The sequence below is a fragment of the Solea solea genome, chromosome 12 (assembly GCF_958295425.1).
Source record: "Solea solea chromosome 12, fSolSol10.1, whole genome shotgun sequence".
Taxonomy (NCBI): domain Eukaryota; kingdom Metazoa; phylum Chordata; class Actinopteri; order Pleuronectiformes; family Soleidae; genus Solea; species Solea solea.
This window is the reverse complement of record NC_081145.1, coordinates 3,502,737-3,521,555: the sequence shown is the minus strand read 5'-3', so window position 1 is coordinate 3,521,555 and position 18,819 is coordinate 3,502,737. Positions and strand designations below refer to the sequence as shown.

The following is an 18,819-nucleotide window of genomic DNA, read 5'->3' as shown; positions in this document are numbered from 1 at the left end:
ACCGGCAAACTTCAGCACTGTCATTAACGATAGTTCCTGATATGAAGTGATCACAAGCTGAATCTATGGTCTGTTTGTTCCAGTCACTCCATGTTTTTTAGTCGTGATCCACCTCCGCGGTCCTCAGGACGTTTGGTGATCCCTCATCAGTCTGTCTGTCCCCAACTGTTTCAGCCTCCTGGCTCACAACAGCGATTCACCACCTTCAGTTTTTATGAAAACAGCCGGTGAAGATACGAATAGTCTGACCTATTGCCAGTTATATACAGTATTTCATTGCCTGGTACTGATGTTAGTAACCAACCCTAACCCTCATGTTTTCTGAAGCTATCTCAATGTGATGTGTTCTAAATCACTTCCTTCATCAGGGTGGCATTCGTGCCACATGACTACAGTAAACGCGGGTGTGACTTTGATCTCGGTCGGTAGTTTCCAGTCTCACAAACATTCTTAAATTGTGCGTCTCTTCAGTGGCAAACAACTCCCATGAATCTGCGCCGTGTTTTCCCTTCATTTCCGTCAGCCTGTCGGATTGTCCACGGTCCAGTGCAAACATTTCCTCTCTGTTCATGATAGAGACCTTGTCTTAAGATCAGGCTATTTGTGGAGTGAAGGATGGCTGCAATGTAGGGCAGCAGGTATTAGAGAGGCATGCTCAGTTGAGGTTAAAGGTGCGCTGCCAAGGAACGAGCTCGTCTACCTGTCTGGACCATGTCCGTTAAATATTTGCCTTAGGGACTTTTTGCAATCTGTGAAAAGGGGTATATTGAAGAATCTGGGGGCGGGTCATCCTCATTTAGCTCAGGCCCTCTCAGAAGGGTCATGCTTTTTAAAGAACAGTTCAGAGTAGGGTCATATTATTTATATAAATGAACGTCCGTTGACATATAAATTCCATTCAATCTGCATGATCGAGTTAGTTCAGTTGTGATTATTTGTCACTTTGCAGCTCGTGGCAACGTTCCACGTCTTCACTGCTCCTGTTTTTCTGGATGATTTCAGAGAGCTTTTGCTTTTTCATTAGAATTTGAGACGAGAGCAGCTGTAAGCATCTCAAGTCTTTTTATAAAACCCTCCCACAGCCAGTGTGACACAGACAGATGAGGCTTGTGGTAAGGGAGAACTGTTGAGGAGGTTTTTTCCAGTAATGTTCACATACATTATTCTTCAAATAGAAAAGGAGGCATTCACTTGTTTTACTCACAGTTTCTCAGATTCTTTCATAGACCACATTTGAAAATATGCTTCATGTCAGCTATTGAGCTACAGTCGCGACACAAAGTTAAATATGTACAAATTATTAAAGACCAAACTCCCAAGTTTACTTTGCAAATTATCTGCAGGGGCCACACAGCTGTATAGTGGCTCACACTGACTAAACACCGGCCTGTTTAGTCTTGTAAATGTTTATAGATTTACTACATAGAACAGTTTCTGATTCTTGCAGACAACAAAGTTACAAGGGATCTTTTATTCTTTGCCGCAGACTGATACATTTAGACATGCTTGATACTTAAAGTGGCTTCATTGTGCTTTTGAGTGTCTCAGAGTTTTCTTGGTCTGCAAAGGTAAAAGACATTTCTTTGGTCCTACACATAATATCTTTATGTCACACAGTAGAATCAATGCCATTACTATTGTGGCCACAGCTGATCAGGAAGTAAGGGGTGTTACACCTCTCTTTGGCAGGTGGGCCAAGAGCTAAAACACATCATTTCATGGTAAACTGTTTTGCAGAAATGCACAGTATGAGCATTTAGAACAGTAGAACATGTAAACCTAGTCAAGTATGAGGTGAAATAAAAAAAACAACTATTTTCTTAAACGCTTTGTTCATAAATGCAGAAAAATCAATACACATACACCGACCAACTGTCCTGATGTAAATTGGAAACTCTATGTCAATGTGACTCTATGTCAGTGACTGAACCTGGCCCAACAATCATTTCTGGATTAGACTCCGAAGCCACGCTCTAATACAAAAACATTCCTTGTGTTCACTTGCACTGATGTCAAAAAATCCCACTTCTACCTGCAAATGTTTCCGTAAAAGACTCCTTAACGTCGTCTTCCAAACAGATGTTTTCCTGCTCCGTTGCTTCCTCTCCTCCTTGTGCAGAGGAAGCGTTCTCTCTCCATGACGATCATTGAGATATACTGTATGTATGAAGTCGGGAAGCCTTTTGAAATGTTTTGAAAAGCCTTTGTAACTGAAAATAACATGCAGTATGTGTTACAAGTGTTTATTTCCGTAGGCACAGATTTCTATTGTAACACGCCACCAGCAAGGCCTAAATAGTAACATGTAGCCTATCAGTGGGGTTGTTTTGAAACCGCAGGTTACAGCACTTTTAACAAAACATGCAGCCTAACCTGTAATTTAACTTCCATCTTACTGCTTCGGTCTGCTCCTCCAAAATAGCTTCGCCGGCCATTGAAGAAGCTGATGCCCAAACAGTATGATGACTTTTTTTTTTTTTTACATTTGGAACCCTGTGTCTCTCATTCCTGTTTCTCTTCTCTTTTTGGTTTGGCCTCCTCTTTTTTAACATGCACACCCCATGCTGTAAGGCAATGAGTCCCAAACACTGGGTCGGGGCCCACAGATGGGTCGTGGGAGATTTTTTTGGGGTCCAGAATTTCTCAAACCGTTTAGTTAAGATTTATGTCTCTATGTTTTAAATAACACGCATAAAATAACTTGTAATTCATTTGCCAAACATGAATTATGATATTAGAGCTCACATAGTTTATTAGTCGCTACATTATGCAAAAATTAGCTCTTGTCACAATCAATATTTTTTGGGTATATTGTGGGTTCCCATGTAGAAATAGGGATCCCGATATCACAAACGTGAGTAACCGTTGATAATAATATCAGACCGATACAGTCATTTTTACACCTTTTAAACTATGATGCTGTGCATGTTTTATCATCTATTTTCCTCTAAACATGAACGTAATTTACAAAACTGACAACATATTCTGTTGAAGAAGTGATTGAGTGATTGAGTCCATTAACAGTTCTTTTTGCCACCAGTAGAGTCGCCCCCTGGTGGCTATTCAACATATAGCTACTTCCAGGTTGGCTTCAGGGAGAAAACATTAAGACAATGTTCAGTTTCAAGATATTTCAGACTTTTCAGTTTTGATTAGATTTTTATGCCAACCAAACATGTGCATAAAACAGGTTGATGGAAACACTCGTAGTCTGAGTTGGTGAAACTATGTTTTTTTGTTTTTTTTCCAAGTGAATTCTCCTGATGTGACCAGGATACCACTGTTTATATCAGTGGTTTATGTCTAAATGTAATTTTGTTGCTCATAACATGATAGAATATAGTGAATTACAGTTGCTGAAAGTGAAGCAGTGATTTCATTGTCTATTATTTCCCTGCATTTGTTTGCTTTGCATAAACTATTCTCACACACACACACACACACACACACACACACACACACGTCGTTGGGAGAGTCTGAGAAAACTCACTGCTCTGTTCTCACACCTGTGAAATAATGGTGGGAAAAGGTTTCTTTCTTTTCTATAGAACCTGTTTACAGCTCCCATGTTTAGCCGAGAGTCTCAAACACTGCCCTCCTTTTCCCCCGGGAAGCTTCAGAACAAATAGTGAAAATCATACGTTCCTTCATGGCCACGTCTGTCTCCATTGAAGAACGATGGTGTTTGTCGCTGTGCACTGCTGGACACTTAATCTACATACAATTGACAATGTGGATATGATTTCTTTGGGATTTTACACAAATAACATTGTTTAAAACAACTAAAAGCTTCATGAATGTGCATTTTGCAATGACCGTGGAGTCACGTCCTGATACTGTGTCCTGTGGTATTGTTCTCACATGTCTGACTTGAGAGGCAGTGGAGGAGGAGTGTTGTGTGAACCAGTTCACCTCTCCCGAAGGCCCAGGCCGAGGTCAGGGTAAACGCATTCATCCAGAGGTCCTTGAGGTCTCAAGGCTTCAGATAAAGGCTTCAGTAAAGGAGTCAGTGAATAGGTCTGTCATACAGTATGTGTGAGTATCCCAGGCAACATTTCTCATCCTGTCTTTGTGAAAGACTAGATGTGTTTACCGCTCTTGCTCAAGATTCCTCTCTCCTCCCTCCACCCCTCTGCATAATTGCCTTGTTTTTCTCCAGTACAGATGTTCCTTCAAGGGCATGCAGTGGTTTTCTAGTCAATACGGCCCCGTCTCCTCTTTAATTACACGACATGAGGAGGGAGCGCTGTCTGCCGAGCTCACTACCGTAGCCTCTGGGCCTTCTAGTGCTTCATGGAGCAACATCAAAAGGGACTCTTACCATATGTTTGTCCACTCACCAGATACTTTTCCCCCACAACAGTGTGGGATTTATTAGACAACCCCCCCCCCCCCCCACAGACATGAATGTAAATGTAATGTAAGGAAGAAAAAGCCAGGTTAGTGCTGTACTTGTGGCTGGGTGGAAGTGAGTGGGAGTGACAGTGTAGGGAAGTGCAGATTGGAGCAGAGGTTTTCGGGTGATTTTTAGTGGCAGGCAGTGATGCGTATAGAGAGGCCCTCGCTACGCAGGAGGAGGGACACTGAGGGGAAATGTCAGACAAATGTCAAGTAGACAAGCTCAACAGCAAGCTCTCTCTGAAGCGCAGCGCTAAGAGGGCCACTTGTTTTGGTCCCTTCGTCTCCCTCTCCGTCACCACCAATACTCTCCTTGGAAATCCTCACTTACTTTTTGAGAATTACTTTAGAAAGTCATTGAAGCACAAGCGGGAAATCGATTTATTTAATTAAACATGTCCAACTCTGCTACACTAGGTGGCACTCCGCCCCCCTTTCAGCTTGTTAGTGCTGGCCGTTTTCCAACTGACTTGGAAAACTTATGTCACAAACGTAAAACAAATGTCGGCTGTCGGCTCGTTGGTAACACTCTGTCTTTCCGCGCTCTATTTAAGTAACACAAAGTAGGATTTGCTCTTGGGGTCCCCCTACAGTTGGTGAGCGGTATTGTTTGTTACAAGTGTCATAAATATATGTTGTTTGTTGACGAGCCACCGATATCAGCAACATCTGAAGCAGGACTTTGAAGTGACACATGCCGTTAAGTAGAATGTTGTGGCACGGACCCTAAACCAGGAGTTCCACAGTGCCAATGTGGATGATTATCATATTTGAAGGTTTAGGGGTTTGCTTTAACTTCAAAATAAGAAATTATTATATATAAAATGCACCTTATTTTTCCTCATTGAGTAAAGGCCTCTTTTATTATTTCAAACACCCCCAGGTCAAAGCCTGGGGGTGTGAACATGTACTCAGCATCTAGTTCAGTTTGGGTCCAGTCAGTCAGTCATCATCTACCGCTTTATCCTCCACCGCCAGAGGGTAGCGGGGGATGCTACATCGGGCGATAGGTGGGGTACACCCTGGACAGTTCGCCAGTCCATCGCAGGGCCACACACATAGAGAACCATTCACTCTCACACTCACACCTATGGTCAATTTAGGGTATCCAATTTACCTAATCCTGTGGGAGGAAGCCGGAGAACCCGGAGAAAACCCACTCACACGCGGGGAGAACATGCAAACTCTATGCAGAAAGGCCCTTGTTCCAACCGGGGCTCGAACCCGGGTCTTCTCGCTGCAAGGAAAGAGTGCTAACCACTACACCACCGTGTGACCCTGGGTCCGGTTTTATAATTCTTTTTCTAACATTGTGTAAACACACTAACTAGCCTTCCTTCTGCTGCTCCGCCCCTCTCTGTCCACGCTGTCCGTTTATTTCTTCACTTTGTCTCATGTCTTGATTTTGGCTGTCAGCTGTTCCGCTGGTGTTTCCTCCTCTGTTTTCACCTCGCTCTTTTCTGCAGGGCTTATCAGAGGCTGTTAACAGCCTGCTCTGTCAGATATCTCTGCGCTGTTTACTTGTCGGAGGCATTCTCTCAACACCTCAGTTGTCAGAGCCAGCTTGTTTGGCCAGACTGGAGATCCCTTGATATCACAGGTTTTAGCGATCCTGTGTCTATAAAGTGGCTCCTACCACTGGAGTTAAGCCAAAGCAAGATAGACTGTTACAATTAGACTGATGAGCAGGAAGGCAAGCTGCTGTTTTGGGGAAAGGTTAGTCTTCATGGCACCACAGGGAGGCCCACACTCTTACTCCCTAATCCTCACACAGCTCACATCTCTCTTATGTGACACAGTATTAACTTGTGTTGTTGCTCGGCCCGGGAGGCGTTTTCGTCGCGTTTGTCAAACCTTTATCTTCACTTTTACTGTCAGATTTGAAGGACTATCATATTCCCAATGTGTGACAGACTACTGTCTGCCTATGAAGGCTTTATGTGTCTTCAAAACGGAAACTGTTGTTGTTTTTTGAACAAACAAAGGTGAGGTGTTAACTGGAGTGAACATGTTGTGATGTCACTTTTGAGTAGCGGAGGTTTCATTTGACGTAAAGGGACCTGTTGTTGTCTTGTGCTGTGTGTGTGTCCTTGTGCTGAACCCGGGAGAAACTGGCCTTTAGCAGAGCTCTCCACCGGCCTTGGATGGTTTTGTATTTGATAACATGTTTACTCCCTCCTTGCCAGTGACCCAACTGATATCTCTGGCCTTAGTGTTGTGACCTAAGACCATTTAACAGCAGAGGAAAACACTTTCTTCTGGAGGATTCAGCTGGCGGGCAGACACATTCTTACCCTGCTGCTGCTGCAAGATTCTTTCTGACAGAGTGTTATCAGATAATACGTTACTCACCAACAAGCTATTTATTTGTCTAGCTCTCAGTATTCTAGCACTCAGCCTTAATGTCCTTTGGTTTATAGGAAATACATATTGTAAATGATGTCTGGGCAATATGAGAAAAAATCTTATCACAATATACATTTTTTTTTCATTTTTTTGTTTTACATTGGTCTATATTGATATATATCACAATAAAAATCAAATCAATATTTTTGTAAACCTGGGCAATATGGTTTTTAAATAATATCTGGATATTTTTTGGCTATATCCTCATTTGAGACATTTAAGATATGATCCGTATTACATGATCATAAAATCCACTTATTACCTTTCATGTTTTATTTCTGTGGCTTTTTAATGTTAAATGTGTTAGAAACGATGACTATAAATATGGTAGAATTCCACTGTAACACAAATAATTAGGCTTAAATAAAAAGAGTGTTATTAATTGACTTTTTTAAAAATATAATTGTGTTGGTTCCATGTATTTTTCAATCAATACATGTCATTTTTAATTTAATTTATAATATCTAGCGTATTTCACTAATTTATTTAACATAAAAAATATGATAATTGTCAATGCAACATCCTTTAAAACCAGGAAAAGTCATCACATCCTGACCTCATGTCACGATATAAATATAATAATGATCATACTCGATTGTGTCGAGAAAATTCTGAGCTCAGTATTTACTTCGATAAATTCAAAACAAAAATCAGAATGATTTATTTTCAGTGATTTGCAAATAGCTTGAATTATATTTTAAATATTTTCACAATCAATTAATCGATTAATCTGTCAATTATTTTCACGATTAATCAGTCATTTAGTCCATAAAATGTTCCAAAATGTTGATCAGTGCTTCCTAAAACTCAAAAATAATCATGATCTCAAATGTGTTTTAATGATTTCTTTGTTAAAGAAACAAGAAAATATTCACATTTAAGAAGCTGAAAGTTCAGGGAACAAAAACCCACTGAAATCGATTCATCGATGATCAAAATAGTGGACGATTCATTTACTAATCCATTTGTCTATTAATCATGCAGCCCTGTTTCAAAATGCAGCTTTGTTTGAAAATGATTAAATGTTTGGCTCCAATACAAACCTCACTGAGTTATTTGTATAATTTGATTCTGATATTAAATATTACATGATAAGGCTTATCTTAAATCACCACAGTTACATGTAAACCAGTTGATAGCAGCCTTGTTTCCATTTTCCTACTCTGGTTGTTTTTGGCTCATATACTGTATATATTCAATAAAAAAGTTTATTGAGGAGAGAAAAGAAAATTCAGATCCTTTTTTTCCTTCAGAGACTTGATTTCTCTTGCTCATATGTCTTGTTGTCAAATTTACAAGTATAAAAATCAAACTGTGTAAAGAGTTATGCTCGCTCTGGGCTGACTAAGAGGGAGATTTATTGATACTCAAGGAGTGAGGAGTGTATGTTAAGTTGGTAGACTGCCCCTTTAAGTGTATAAGGTAGAAATTCCTGCTGGCTTAGTCATCACTGTTGCGGGGGAATAAAGGGTGTGTGTGTGTGTGGGGGGGGGGGTATGCAGCGCACATCCAGACAGAGACTGTTTGTTGGAAATAAGCAGGAGTGGAATTAAAGGTGGCGACAATATTGACTTGCTTGTCATCTGTGTGTTTGTTTTGTTGTTGTTTATCATAGAATCCATCTGTCCACTGCTTTGTTTAACCAACATCCATCAGCAGACACGAGGAAGCTTTTAAATATTTAATAGCTGTTCTGAAGCTTATCAAACTCCTGTGGTTGTGGCGACGGGAAACAGAGTGAAGCTAAAAGTCTAGTCCTGAGAGTCCAGTGCTTTCCCAGGACGATGACTCAGTGCCCGTACATCTGCTCTCTCCACCCGACGTCAGCTCCTCGCCCTGTGCTTCTCCATTTTGTTCAAAGCCGAGGCGGCGGGCCGTTGTTTGATGCCAGTGTGATGGCACTGATGCCGATCACACTCGCTCACCCCTGCTTTCCCTGCAGGCTAAAGATGGAACGACCGCACTTTTCGAGTTTTTTATTTTCTCTGCACAGGAATGCAGCAGCTTTTTATGTGCTGCTATGCTTTAGCACGCTGTGCTCAGGCTGCTGTGATATGTTCTCTTCTGTTTTTAATGTTATCTGCTTTTGTTCTTTTATTATCTGTGTGGCCTGTTCTTAATCGTGTGGTACTGTACAGGCTTGTTGTGCACAGGAATGACCATAAAGAAATCTTGAATCTTTAATCTTGAGCTTTGGGAACTGATCCTACACTCTGCTCCGCTGCTGCCACTGACTGTGTGCCCTTGTCTCTCTGGGAACTATTGATTTGCAGTGACAACTCCATGATGTAAAAGGAGTAAATGGATTATAGAAAGCAAAGTTTTCTGATGTTCTGAATGCCTTTAAATACAGAGGTTCAAGGGCATGAGAAGTGACAACAGGGTGTTAAAATGTCCCTCTCTCTCTCTCTGTACTTGTATTTGTTACCTTTTCAGGACCAGTAGCCGTCATGGAGACTAAAACCTGGTCCTAATGAGGCATAACCTCATAGTTTAGGCCTAAGATTTGAATTGTAAGGATAAGGTTTGGGCTAATGCTTAGTTTATTCTGTAACAGCATGAACATCAACAGTAAATAATAGATGATTGTAGACTAGTGGGTTACTAGACATTTTTTAGGCCAGCGTTACCCAACCTTTCTTTTTTTTCCCTTTTAATTTGACCCATTATTTTAAAGACAACACCTATGTGAGCATCTCCAACATGCAGGGCAGTGGGCTACCAGGACCAGGACTGAGGAGCACTAAGGAATCACAAGTAAAGGGTTTAATAAATGACAGTGAACAAAAAGTCTCTCATTTGTGGGCCCTGACCCAGCCCCTGGCTGATGACTGGTTCAGATAACACCATTGACCATTGACCTTTAGTTAGGGTGCACATTATACCAAGCACATATTTATGGTGTCAATATGGATGTGACAGTGGAGATCAGGCTAACTGAAGCTTAACAGTTTTATGGAAAATGATGGTTTGTGCAGTAAATGGAAGCTGATGAGAGTCAGGCTGATGTGTGCTTACTATGTTATTGCTATATGTTTACTACATAATATATTAAAATATGCCCTGTTAGTAATTACATGAGCTGTTTTTAAATAAGTATATCCGGAACTTTCTCTCTTATATCTGTATATTAAATGTGAAGCTACAACATTTTAAATTAACCGGCTGTAGTAGCATTTTTTTTTTATTCAGTAATTTATGATATAATAACTTGGTTGTGATAATGTCATGTCCATCTACTGTATGATCTATAATTATTGGATTTCAGTGCATTTTCTCACGTTCTCCATTGTCGGAACTCGGAAATTTCCAAGGTCAGGGGTTAATTTTCCAACTTCACATACCCTGAGATAGGATTCCAAGATGGCTGCTACTTTCACCGTTAATAGCACTTGTGTTGTGTTTGTGTCACAGTGAATGAGTCGTACACATTTACCGTTTGTCTGCATAAGACCACGTACAGCTGTTAATGAAAGTGCTCGACAGCTTCAGATACATTAGCATCCATGTGTTTTTTGTGAACTCTCCCAGTTCTGATGTAAATGGAACGCAGCGTGAGATCCAATATCAAGCACAATCATTTGCTGCTGTTGCTTCAGTGTATGTGTTTTTGTATTGAAGTACATTCTATCTACTCCTTCATCCTCCTCCTCCTCCTCCTCCTCTCTCCTGGCCTTTACCACACTTTGCTCCATCTAGGTCATGTTTGTAAATGTCATTCAGCCGCCAGTGTTAGCACGTTCACCTAAAACAGAGACCCTCTTCACTGAATACCCAGAACCTGAGCCCTCTTACAGCGAGAGGGAAAACTCTGTTTGGTTGCTTTTTTCCTGCTCAGTTGCTTTTATGAGTTGCCTTTGGACTTTGGAGAGATCTGGAACACGAGCGGCGAGTGCGACTGGTTAGGGGTCGGATTCGTTTTTTTATTTATTATTATTTGTTTTGAGTTCCTCCCAAACACTAAATTATAGTAACGTATTATATTTGCTTCTCTGCTTGAGCCGAGTGCGGCGCGATGCATGAAGAAGCCACAGCCACGCGTCAGCTGCCGACAGCCGGGTCTTTCTCGGCATCATTTCAATTTGATTGCAAGTTAGCAAAGTTCATTCATGATGACACAGTTATACAGTGTGTTATTGTCCTTGTATGAACAGCGGGGCTGATTGTGCATTGATGGCCAGTGCTGAGTTTATCCGACTCCCGTCCTCAGTGGCCTACAAAGGACTTCTCTCAAAGCACTGATCACAGATCGGCATGTTTTTCTTACTCTTCTTCTCATAGACGTGTTAGAGCGACATCGGGCCGGTGTGTGATGCTGCCAAAGCTTCCAAAAACATGGACTGACACACGCGCACACACAGTCTCTCACGTCCCTCACGTGCCATCTCTCTGCACACATTTTCCTCAGCTCATGCCCAGGTTGTGTGTGTGTGTGTGTGTGTCCACAGTGACTGTGCCTGCCGTGTTAGTCCATGTGTGTGTGTGTGTAAGTGTGTTTCCAGCCTGCTTTGATGCATATTTGAGCCACTCAGTGCCTCCGGTGATAGGCTGCCTGCTGCCTCCTGGCTGTGCAGCTCAGAAGCTGTGACTCATCCTGTGCTCTCTACACTCATTCATAAATCTGCGTGAATACTATGACTTCCTCTCACAGAGCAGTGGGGCCTCCCGGCTCTGTGGTAGGTTCCTCTTCTCAATCCGGTGCTAAATGGCAGGAAGGATGAGGGCTACCTCCACCTCTCATAGTGCATGTACACATTAGAACACGTTTAGGGAATCCGTAAAGGTTTCAGTTTTTTATCCACGTGGAACTGGGAGCTGTTTTGGGAGCTCTAAAATGCCATTTTTTGGGAAAAAAAAGGTCCCAGAGTGAAAACTAAATGTGTTTTTTCATGTATGCTACATTACCTCTGTCCTGTTCTTGCGTTCGCTGTTGCTATCTTTATCATCTTCCTCTTGTGTTTGGAGGTCTGTTTGCTTTTAGGGCAGCTCATTGTCAAGAGGAAAAGGAATTAGTCTTGTAAGTGGAGGGTTGCCAGTTAAAATCCCAGGACGGGTCAAAGGCTGGGGTGCCCCTGAGCAAGGCAACCAATCCTCTTTGCTCCCTGGATGCAGATAAGTGTTGCCCACTGCTGCTGCTCCTGGCCTGTGTTTGTGTAAAAAGGACGAGTTAAATGCAGAGGTCACTCATTGTTATTTTCTTGCTTTAGTTTTCCTGGCTTGGTTCATTCTGTCTCTGTTTCTGTGGTTGTATACACTGTAACGTATCCTTTCTCCTGTGTGTTAGGTGTATTTCTGTAGCAGCATTACTGTGTCATGTGTAATGTGAACAAAGGAGAACTCTTAAGAATGTAAAAGAAAAAGATCATCTATAGGGAGAGCCCTGTGCCTGTGTGGGCAGGACTCTAATGAGATAAAGGAAAGAGTCATGGGTGCTGTCGTCTGTTGCCTGTGCCCTTGGTGCCTCAGCTGTGCCTCTGTCTGCGTGCCTCGCCTGGCTCTTTCCTCTACTGCGGGCCAGAGCAGCCATGTTCTCATTCCGGAGCTGGCTTGGCAGTTCTTCATGAGAGATAATGTGCCGTGGCTGCAAGTATAAGCTCCGAGAGCATGGGTTAATTCCACAGCAGGGAAAAAAGAAAAAAGAAATCTCCTGCTGACAGATCTCTCCTGCAGAGGTGAGGATGTACACTGGCATACCGCAGAGCCAGAGTATTCTGCTCTGCCAGGTTCACTGAGGTCACAGAGACACTGCTCCTCTCTCCCTTCCCTTCCCTGTTGTGTCTGTGGTAAGGAGGTGATGGGGGTGGATATGATCCAAGGCTGAAATGTGTGTTTCTTTGAAAACAGATCCACTTCCCAAGGGCATGTCTGTCTCTGTGTGTGTCGATGTGAGATGCACTTTGTTTTAAATCATTGCGACAAAGTGGTTTTGGTCCTGGATGAGTGAGCAGGTACACATGCCCTTTGAATGGGGCTACATCATATATCACCAGTTATTGTAACAACAACCAAAGGACAGTTATTGTATCCTGCAGGAGCTGAGATCAGGATGAGTCATGGATCTCATGGGTGTGTGTGTGTGTGTGTGTGTGTGTGTGTGTGTGTGCAAACAGGCCTGAGCGTGCCAGCAGTTTCTACCAGTTTTTACAATGACTGAAAATTAGACAGTTGAATCAAAAGCCCCTGTCAACCACACACTTTTACATCCTTTGTTTTTTCTTTTGGTTTCTGGCAGCTTACCAGCATGAGGATCGTGGTTTTATTAGCTCCAAACAAGCTTTTCATTCCGTCAGCTCTTTGCAAATCTTCCCTCATGTCCATTTTAGTGTCAACAATCTATAAAGCTACCAGCTTGTCTAATGGCATTAGTCTGTGAGTTTGTGTCTGAAAGGTGACCTTGACCCTGTCCGGTGCCTCCACTTCCTGTCTCGCTCCTCCTCTTGTTTGGGTTGGACCCTCGGGGGAGCCATGCGTTTGTCATCATGCAGCCTAATGGTCACAGGTGGCCAAGGCTCCTCTGTGTTCTCCAGTCCTCTTGGCATGGCTCGCCTGGCAGACTGGTAGCTCCTTGGCTGGCCACCAAGTTTGCCACCATTCCAATGCAGCAGTCACAAGCACCAGGGTGGCCCGGGAGGACACACTAGTCTCAAATGTGAAATGTGTCTGAAATCCAGCAGTGTGTGAAGCAACACTGATGAGCTGTCGTTATCATCTTTCTGTCGTCGCGGATAAGATTTGTTGTTTCAGTCGTCAGTGATGACATATTGCTGGGTCATCCCTGCTTCCCTCATCACTGGCTACAAAAGGGATTGGAAGGGTGGGGGTTTTTGGTCAAAGTGTACAGCTGTACTGCAGTGTGCAGCAGCAGCAGCAGCAGCAGTCAGACAGCAGCTTGTTACTGTGTCAGATAAATATAGAGGTCTCTGGAGCTCCACACTGCAGCTCTATCTCTGCTTGACGCTGCTGCGCGGAGGGAGAGGGGGGAAAGGCCGCGTCGCTCGGGAGCTGCCACGGTCCTCAGTCATCCTCTTTAAATCTGCATTAATGTAACACTGTCATGGACCCTAAGGTGACAAGGACAACTTTGACTGTGTGACGGCACCGCGCTGACACGTAATGAGATCATCAAAGACATATGTCATATATAGGCTGTACAGTAATTATGCTATAATGAGCTATATTTGTTCCAATGTTTCCAGATGAAATAATGCCAAGACTGGTCTTTTTCAACATGAGGACGCTCAAAGACACTTCACACATGTTTAAAACTCAAATGCAAACAATTAAATTAAACACTAACATGGAAAAGTTTGCTTGTTGTCTTGTTTATTATCAGCAATGACGTATAACATTCATTCACCATGCATTTACCTCCATCCTGACCTGATAGACATGCACAGTATGTGTGATGCACATGCAAGCCTATACTATGTTATCATTTTATTCATTTGTATACAAAAGAATTGCTGCTATCTGATTTTTGCATATATATATATGGATATATATATATATATATATATATATATCCATATATATATGGATATCTCAGTCCACCTTATCAGTGTGTGGTATTCGATCATTTGTCTATAAAGCTCTGGATGTCGACTGACTCAGCTGCTTTGCACACTGGACTTGGACATCAACTTTTCAGTGATGAGGATACTGACTCGAAGAACTCACTGACCTCCACCGCCTGTATGTGTGTCTGTGTGTGTGTGTGTGTGTGTGGCTTCTCAGCTCTGCCGCTAATAGAGCAGAATGGAGGTTGGATGTGCATTAGCGACTCCTTTCATCTGTTCCTTCCCCGTGTGTCTGATGAGAGCTCTGATTGTTGATAAGTGTCCTGCACTTCTTTGAAGTCAGAGTTTCTGGAACCCCCCCCCACATACACACACACACACGCACACACACACACACACACACACACAGGCACAAAGTCCAACCATGCATCAATTACAGACATGAGACTTTTGGGGCTTGTTAGCACTTGAGTGTGTGTGTCAGGACACTGGCCTGAACATAAACACCACCCATGTGTATTCATGTTTTTCACTCGCGTCGATGGGCCCACGCCGTGGCCCTCAGCCTACCTTGGTCTTTTGTTCTGCTAGACTTTTTCATGCAGGATGTGGTTTGTAGATGTTGTGACTTGCTCCTGATGAGTAAGTTGGAATCTATGCGACACTGATGTGGTCAAAAGTACAGGATCCAACGCTTATTGTGTATTTGCTGTGTTGAATCCACGACTCAGCCCTTCCCAGCAGTGAGACACTCTTCTGTCCCATATGTACTGTTGCTAGTACTTTGCCAGACCAGACATGTACTTGCTTGTAAAAAGCTTGTTTTTGCATTCCACCTACCTCCCTGTGTAATATATGGTATTATCTTCCAACCCTATTCTTTCCTTCTCCCTTCCTTTGCTTGTGTGTGGGGTAATGACATTGATGCTCCTGCTCAGGAAAACCCCTGGAACTTCAACCAGCTCCCACTTTCTCTGTTGTTTTCTCAGACAGTAATAGAGGGACCGCAAATTTCTGTTTATCCACTGGTGACGCTCGTAGCGTAATCGTTTTCTGTGAATAGTGACTGATGCCTTAGACTGTGACATAAGAGGCCACTTTAAATAAGCCTCGCTCCATGTAAATCCATCCATCCTACATACCAGTGTCCCCACCAGTCTTGTAACCAAACCTACACGCTTGCATTGCACCTACCACCCTTCATTTTGTCTTTGTCTCCTTTTCAACTCCAGAAAAGCTTTATATGTATATTCCAATAAACTGATTGGAAATCAAATCTCAGTCTTCTTGCACAATAAAGCAGTTTTTATTAGAAAATAACTCAAAAGGGAAAGAAGTAAACATATGTGTTTAGAATAAAGTTTTGTTTCCCCAGAGATGAATCATGAGCCAGGAGGTGTATTAGGGATGTGTGAGTGTGTGAGTGTGTGCCTGCCTGCATGCTTGTAGCGTGCTCACACACAAAGTCACTTTGTTCAAAGAGCTGTGGTATTGTGACGCGAATGCTGTTGCTCTGCGAATGAGAGTCATTCATCCGCACTGCAGACTAAAGTCTCCTGAGGCTCAAATGAATGCATGGAGAGGATATTTTTTCCCCTCTTTCTTCTACTCCACGCTATATTTCAAATGAGGAGCTCATTTTGTTTACTCCACAGCCATTAAGGAGTGTGATGAGCCTGCCAGCCCAAAGACTGTCGACACTGAGCCTCACAAATGGACAACAGTAACAAATGGGTATCATTACATGTCATTTAGGAGACGCTTTTATCCAAAGCGACTTACAATAAGTGCATTTCAGCATTTGGGTACAAACAAGAGCTAGAAGTAAGTGAGTGAAGTGAGTATGCCAAACTATAAAGTGCTACTCATAAGTGATGAGTTGTTTTTTTTGTCTGGAGTCGAAAGAGATGTGTGTTTCGTCAGCGGGGGAAGATGTGGAGGCTTTCTGCTGTCCGGATGTTGATGAATTTAATTTTTTAAATTTTAAGCAACTACCTATACAAGTTCACATAGGTAAGAGGCATGCAAATGTGATATCATTACTGTCACGCATAAGGATTTTTATAATGTCCATAGACACCTCATCTCTTTACTGGCTGTTGTCTTTATTAGTGGCATATTTGTGGGTATTCTACCTCAATTTTGCGATGTATTAAAACTCATTAAAAAGAAAATGCAGGCGCTGCAGTCTAGTTAATTAATAATGAATACTTGTATCTTCTGTAATGCGTTAAGTTTTTACACCTGCCCTTTTCAACTTCTACCTCAACTGTATTATTATTTTGAAGGGTATTTAATCTGCGTTGGTCGAGCTCATTCCTTTTGTATAAGTGGAATCATGTCATTTGTCATTACTGTATATATACTATACCTACTACGTTTTCATTGCTGATAGCTGCTGCTGGTATCCATGGCATTCTGTCTATGAGCACATGCTCTCATGTAAAGCACACAGTCCAGTTTTCTGTGACACACCGTGACGCGTGTGACCGTGAGCAAAAAGAAGGAGCGAGTGTTGGGAGCAAAGAGACCGTGACACAGACTTTATTTTATCACTGAGGTGTAGAAGGGTCTGTAAACTGTGGCGGTAGAACTGAAGTATCCATAACTCATACTGAAGGATGGTGATGAGAGCGGTAGGTGCCGTTGGAGCACTTCCTTGGATCATTATGGATTATGACCAAAAATGTGTACTGGAGTTGACAGATTCATGTAATGGCTGCTGTGCATGTACTTTAGACCATCCTGTGTGGATGAATCAGAGCTTGAGTAACCGGGCTGGCACTTGCACCATGACTGGCACATTAAAGAACAGTTAGAGATGCTGGACTCTGGCCTACTCTCTGCAGCAGTGATATTATTAGCATCCTGTGCCTCTGGAAGCCTCGTGGCCATAAAAACCAAGCAGCTGCCCCCTTAGGCCTGGGGAGGGGCTGGGACGTCATAAGGAATCACAAACCTGGAATGCTCTTGAAGTTTTTACACCTTGTGGTACACTGGCCATTGTTTTAATGAAGTGAACGCCTGAAGTGGCTTGTGTAATTAAGTCAGGGAAATATTTCAGGCCACCACGGATGCTTTTCAGACTGTGACCTTTTCTAATCACTGGCTTCACTGCTACTTGAGTGTAAGGATTAATAGCAATCATAAAATTGGAATTTAGATGTTTGTTCTAATTAGGGAATTTCATGGAGGAGTGCTATGTTCTGTGTTTCCTCTGCACTCACTATGTTTCCATTGGTGCAGCATCCAGAACTTTCAGTACCTTTCGGTGATGCTAGCTTTTTTTTGGATGCTTGTTCATTTGACAACATGAGGCTGAAAAACAACAAATACTCTCAAAAGATCACAAAGACATAAAGTTTCCCAAACACCTTCTTTCTGCTATCCATTCACTTCAGAATATGTAATTGTTTACACTGACAGAGCATAAATTCAGTCTCCTCGTCAGTACAAAAATGCACCATTCTGGATTTGGTGGTGGACATTTTTTGAACATGTGCAGTTTGAGACTAGAAAAGCCCTATAAATAAATAAATAAATCAGTAAATCAATAAATACAGAACATTTGCAGACCATTTCTTTCCTACCATCATGAAAAGGCCTGACTTGTCAGTCACTGGACATGACTGACTTGATCTGTGTGTGTTTTCTAGAATTCAAACGTTATTTTGTGCTAAATGAATCATCTTTTCATCTGGTTAACAGTCTGTGTTTTGGGTCAATATCAAAGCGGGGGTTGCTCTTTCTTAACATGTAAATACATGTTGTGTGTCCAACAACCTCTTAGACACCTCCACCTTTAGTGCGTCCCTTTGTGCCCGCAGGTGTCAGAAAACACTGCGTTTAAACTCCTGGCCTGGTACAAGCAGCAGGAGGAAGCAGCCTCTCGGGGCAGGTGGGGCCCCAAGCTTCTTTTAACAGGGTAATGACGGAGCCCCAGCTCCTGATTTATGGAGTGTGTGTGAGCTGGGTGGGTCATATCCTGCCCGAGAGGCCGGCTACTAGAGGAAGAGAAGGAGAGGGAAAACGTCAAGAGTGAAAAAAGATTGAGACAGAACGGGAGAAAGGCGGCGGTTTACATTTCCCCACCCAGCGCTGAGGTCACACTGACATCCTTATAATACAGAGTCAAGATCAAACAGGTCTGTCACCCCAGAGTCCAAGAACTCCCCCCACAGCTCTGATCTATGACCAGGCCACATGTTAACGCTGCCAGACTGAAGCAGTGAGAGAATATTGTTTGTGTGTAAATGCACGGGTGACACATACAGACGTCAGTGAACAGCATCTCCGCTGTGTGTCTATAATTGTACCACAGTCATAATGCTGGGAAGTGTTCATGTGTGACACTGTTTTTCTGGCTCTTCTTTCATTGTTTCTGTCAGCGCACTGACACACCCATTCCAGGAATCTCCAGTGGTTTGCTGACTCTATTTTCTCATGTGAACACTTATCCTCTGGGTGGCTCAAATTAGGATTATCGCTCTGCTGTACA

General features: G+C 42.6%; 1 protein-coding gene across 1 annotated transcript in view; it reads left to right on the top strand.

Annotated features, from left to right (window-relative positions):
• The window catches only part of igf1ra (insulin-like growth factor 1a receptor), a 93,687-nt gene that overhangs the window by 14,829 nt on the left and 60,039 nt on the right, over positions 1-18,819 (top strand). The gene's annotated exons all lie outside the window — the stretch shown is intronic.